Source organism: Carlito syrichta, unplaced genomic scaffold, assembly GCF_000164805.1.
Source record: "Carlito syrichta isolate Samal-C Ts95f unplaced genomic scaffold, Tarsius_syrichta-2.0.1 Scaffold66287, whole genome shotgun sequence".
In the NCBI taxonomy this organism is placed as follows: Eukaryota; Metazoa; Chordata; class Mammalia; order Primates; family Tarsiidae; genus Carlito; species Carlito syrichta.
Genome location: NW_007010383.1, coordinates 19682 through 25389, shown reverse-complemented (window position 1 = coordinate 25389; position 5708 = coordinate 19682). Strand labels below are relative to the sequence as shown.

General features: G+C 40.0%; 1 pseudogene; it reads left to right on the top strand.

Moving 5' to 3' along the window:
* Nucleotides 1-1181: 1181 nt before the first annotated feature.
* Nucleotides 1182-1956, top strand: LOC103253072 (annotated as a pseudogene).
* The last annotated feature ends 3752 nt before the right edge of the window (nt 1957-5708 follow it).

Genomic DNA, 5708 nt, shown 5'->3' with positions numbered 1-5708 from the left:
CAGCAGCCAGTGGAGAAGCAGACCAACACCACTTGTGCTGAGCAGGGCTGAGAGTAGAGGCCCAGCCACTGGTTCATTCTGCACCCAGCAGGGGACTCTGTACACACAGTGACCAGAAAGCAATGTCAGGTGCAGATTCCAGATGCTCCACCCCCTGACCTGTTTCAGGTTTGGACAGAATTGGAAGCTTTACTCATGTTGAAAACAGGTTTGATGAGTTTAGCAGAGAGAATGAGAACCTGCAGTTATGGTATCTAACCACAAAATGAAACAAGTGGCAGAAATGAATACTTCTCCCTCTCTCACTGAGTAATGGAATTATAGAGAAGGAAAAGAGGTCCATCACAAATGAGGAAAAATCAATGGAAAAACACAGGCAACCCCCAGAGCCCTAAAGAGACAGCACCCTCAAAAAATCATCAGAACACAAACAATGGAAACCTCCAAGAATGACTTGATCAGATGACAGCTACAAAAATCAAAGGTTGGATGGAAGAATGAAACAAGAATCAGGAGAAACAAGAAGCAAAACTCAATGAAATTGTAAAGGAGTTGGACAATGGAAATAACTCCATCCTCAAAATAAATAACAACCTAACAAGCATAGGGAGCAGAGTTATCCTAGCAGACAAAAGAATGCCAAAGCTTGAAGACCAAAATATGGAATTAACCCAATCTGTTAAAAACATACCAAAAAAATCTCAAAAAGAAGAAGTAAATCCTCGAAGAGATGTGCAATTATATCAGGAAGCTGAATCTATGCTAGACTGGTATCCCTGAAGCAGGAAGGGAGATGGAGAACACCTTGGGACAAGCATTCCATCAGGTCATCCAAAATAACTTTCCTCATCTTGCCAGAGACCCAAACATTCAAGACAAGATTCAGAGAACTCTTGCAAAGTGTGACATGAGAAGACCAACCCCTGGACACATAGTAATTCATCCACACAAAGTAGTTATGAAAGAAAAAAATCCTAAATGCAGCAAGACAGAAAGGTCAGACTACCTATTGCGGAAAATCAACCAGAACCACTCCAGATTCATCTGCAGGAACACTATAAGCCAGAAGGGATTGAAGTTCAATTTTTAATGTTCTTAAAGATTAAAAAAATCCTAACATTCTGTGAAGAGTTTCAAATTGGAGAATATTGAATTCTCACCCGAGCCCAGCAGATGAATGAATGAAGATCCCTTTCAGAAAGACATCTGTCCAGTGGTCCAGAGTCAGATGCAGACCATGCTAGAGTGTCTGCAAACATGATGAAGACGACATCTCACAAAAAGCATCAGAGCAGTGTGGGGCTGAGCAACCCTGTTTCCCAGCCCTGACGGAACATCCTAGGCTGCAGGATTCAGCATGGGTGGAAGGAGGGGACCAGTCCTGTTGCCCAGTGGAAAGGAACCACTCTGGACCAGGTGCCTGGAACTCCTTCTCTGTATCTTATAAAACATGATGGATTTAACTGTGTTTATGGATGATAATTTAATAAAGGTGAGTTTCTGCACTTGAAGTCCTCCCTGATAGAATTGCAAAATCTCAAATCAGTGATGCACACTTGGCAGATACAAGGATTGGCAAGGTGGTGGAACAAATGTTTGAGTCAGAGGGTGGTTCAAAGATGAGCTGAGGGGAATGATCTTAGCATGTGTACCTGTTATGAACACATGGTTCTACATTACCTATGAGAAAGACCCTGTCTTGCACATGTACCAGCTTCAAGATGATTACAGGTGATGTGCACATTATGCCTGTTCTCAATGACTCACCTCCAACAGAAAGAGAGCCAGAAGAAGTTGTGGACAGTTGTAGTCAAACAGGTGGAATATGCCAAAGAAGATGGCTTGAAAAGGACCGGCATGGTCATCCAATAGATAGAGGCCAAGCTCTCCATCTATTTCATCAAGTTTGATAAAGATTTCCATAGTTATGTCTACAATTTGGTGCAAACATCCTAGATGTCATCACGGATTCTGCCAAATATGTGGACCTAGTAAATATGTAATTTGTAGACGTGAAGACTTGATTGCTTTCCATTTTAATGAAAGCATCACTGTCCCTGCAAACCCACAGTCTTCACCAGAAGAACTGGTTTTGTTCTGAATAGTACACATTCATGTCAGCATGAAGCATTTCATGTGAGAACTCCTTCCTCTAAAGAAGTCTGTCTGGTGGGAGTTGCAGGCAGGTGGGTAAAAGTGAAGCTAGTATATGGTCATCTGAAACTGTCATAGATCTTAATATTTTCCCCTCCACCCTGACATTCTTTTATTCTTCTGCCTCATGCAAGCATAGTTGTGTATTTTTGTTTTTGCCTTTTTGAGATACGAGTATCTGTATCTACCTGTATGTGTGCATGAGTATACACATGTAATATGTACACATGTGGAAAGATACATGTGTATACTCACACACACATACTCACACTCACACCACTGGCAGTCCTTTCTTTGTGGGTTGGGATGGGGGTGACATAATTTTCTTCAGTTTAATAAGAGTGCTTGACCCAAGTGAATCATATTTATAATATGACTGCTCTTCAGTTAAAATGAACATTTGGGCATAAGAACTACATAGACCCTTTCAGCTTGTTTTGGAATGCCTTTTTAAACTGGAGGTTTTAAACCATAAGTCCAAAGATGAATTACTTGTGAACAGTTAATGATCCACATTAGAATTTTGCAATCTGGAAAGAAATCTGGGTAAAAGACTGCCTTTAATTCTAAGCTTTGTAAAAAAAAATGTTTGTTTACATTTTATCATACTTACTTTTTAGCAACACCCAGGTCCCTGGTCCACAGTGTAACATAGGTGTGTTTTGAATAGCACATTTGGTCTGATATTTGTACCAGCTAGTAATTTGGATTTTAGTACATGGATTTAACAGGCCACAGAACATAAATGGGTTGTGTTTGTGGTATATTCCTGGAAGAACACAATGCTTCTATATTGGAAATATAAATTTTAATAGTGGCATTGTTGCTTTCTGAACAGTTTTCTGTTTTTTTTAATTTGTATTACTGTTTTTGCTAATAGATTATGACCAGGACTTCCCATCCCCTGGCTTTTCTCCACCAAGTATGTCAAGGCAAATAACGGCTTACCCCCTTGGCACCCTTTGTGGTGGTGTGTGTTCTTGCGCAGGTTTGCTGTTGATGTGGGCTCCTTCCATTCTGTGACCTCCCAAGGTTTCATGGCAGTGATGTCATTATTGCAAGTTCAGTCACTTGTGTGACTGATGAAGGTTCTTAGAGTCCTTTCCTGACATGTTCTTGCAGGGTTGTTTTAAACTAAAATGAGATGCAGGATGTTGGTTGATGAGTGAAACAGCTTCTCACTTTGTTCTGGAGGAGTCCTCATGGTTAAACAGCCAGGAGAAAAGTCCTGTGTGAACTGTGACTGTATAGGGACTAGAAATGCTGCTGCAGTTGGGGCAGGGCCTCAGTGGGTTCACTGTTGGTTCTACTTCTAGTAGTTCTGGGCTTGACCCAGGGCTTACCTGGTGCCCATCTCAGCTCACACGTGGCTCGTGCCTGTGCTTCTAGAAGGTGACAGCCACTCACCATGCAATCACAGTGCCTCAGTGTTCCATCCAGTCTACAGTCACCCTACTCTTGCAATCAACATGGGCTGCCAAGTGAGCTTCTGGAACCAGCACTGCGCCCATGCTGTGGGTGTGGCAGGTGGTGCCTACAGGTCTGCCATGTGTTCTGTTGACTCTCTAGAGTCCCTGCATGCAAACCTTAGATCTGAGCCTGCTTCCTGGGGCCCAGGCTGCCCGTGATGACATGACAGTCGATGTGTGTATCAGTTCACACAGACTAGGCAGAACTTGGCACACTGACTGTGGGTTAAAAAATAAAGTTCGTCTGAAGTATTCTGAGGGTTAAGTCCATTGGGATATTCCTAGCATTAATTACTTTCATTGTGGTTTTTCTGCAAGCAACTTCAGTGACTTGCCTATGCCACATAAACTTCCAGTCTCCAGGTGTATGCAACACGATGGTGTTGATAATAATGACTTTAATATTTGTTCATTTACTGCCTTTAGGTCTGAGGGAAGGGAAAGGATTTTTGGTTGTTTTTTTTTTCCATTTCTCCCCTGTTCTGTTTTTCTTTTGGTGTCTTATACCACACCTCATGAGGCTGTGATTGAGTATGCTCCAAACCCTTGTATCTTGCGATTTGTCTTAGGCCATGTCAGATCTGCATGCATTGCTTCCATTTTTCTGGCATCTGAATGTTGATCCTATGTTCTAGGAAATCAGCATTAATTTCCAAAATTAGCGTGAGACTTGTGACAACACAAGACATGAATCTATGTATAAAATTTATCTGACTTTCTCATTTTCCTGCTCTAGTACTATTGTGTTGTGTGTGCATCCATGTGTATGATGTCATGCTGCCATATAAAACTTCAGAGAAAAATCTTAAAAGCAGACCATTCTTTTTTGCATTCTACTTACATTTTATCATATTTACTTTTTAGCAACACCCAGGTCCCTGGTCCACAGTGTAACATGGGTGTGTTTTGAATAGCACATTTGGTCTGATACTTGTACCAGCCAGTAATTTGGATTTTAGTACATGGATTTAACAGGCCACAGAACATAAATAGGTTGTGTTTGTGGTATATTCCTGGAAGAACACAATGCTTCTATATTGGAAATATAAATTTTAATAGCGGCATTGTTGCTTTCTGAACAGTTTTCTGTTTTTTTTAATTTGTATTACTGTTTTTGCTAATAGATTATGACCAGGACTTCCCACCCCCTGGCTTTTCTCCACCAAGCATGTCAAGGTAAATAACGGCTTACCCCCTTGGCACCCTTTGTGGTGGTGTGTGTTCTTGCTCAGGTTTGCTGATGATGTGGGCTCCTTCCATTCTGTGACCTGATGTACTGATTAAAATTGCATGTAGTGATGCAATTGCATGTGAAATATATTTAGGTTTTTTGTTTTGTTTTCTTTTTTTTAACTTTTGGTTTCCTATATATTTGCTTACGGTGCCATTTTAGTGGTTGTAGAATTAAAATGCACTGGTGAAACAAATAAGATGCCAACAGAAGATGGCTCTCCAGTTGCAAATGCCATACAGCATTTGAAAGGACTGTGCTTTTTTTAAAAAAAATCACAGTTACTTCTAAACAAGATTTCCTTTCTATTTTCATTTTATGTGCCAAACTGCAAAGTGCATTGGGTATAAATCTCTGAACACTGTAGACCCATTAGAAGACTGTTCTGATTGTCACAAATTGTAGTGCCTGAAAACATACTCAAGCTGATTGTCTTAAGAAAAAATTAACCTCCTCCAAAGACAAAACAGGCACAATTATAATAACAGAATAATGGCAGTTGAAGTATCTGTGGTTCCTTGGAAATGCGGCTCTTGTGAACTCATCACTAGTACAGTGCAGATGAATGTGGACAGCGTGAAGGTGTTTGTGTCCACATTTAAAATGAAAAAAATGATCTCATCTTTTGAGCTTGAATTCATTTTGAATTTTAAATTTATTTTATACAATGTGTATACAGTTCCCTATTGTCTCCATTTAGAAGTATGCACAATATAAATCTGTTAATTCTGGAAGTAATTTTTATAATTATAAATCTGTTAATTATGGATGTAATAATTATAAGTATAATTTATAATTATCCTTAAAACAATCAAGAGATTCAGAACTTCAACTCAATGCTCAGTCAAAAGGAC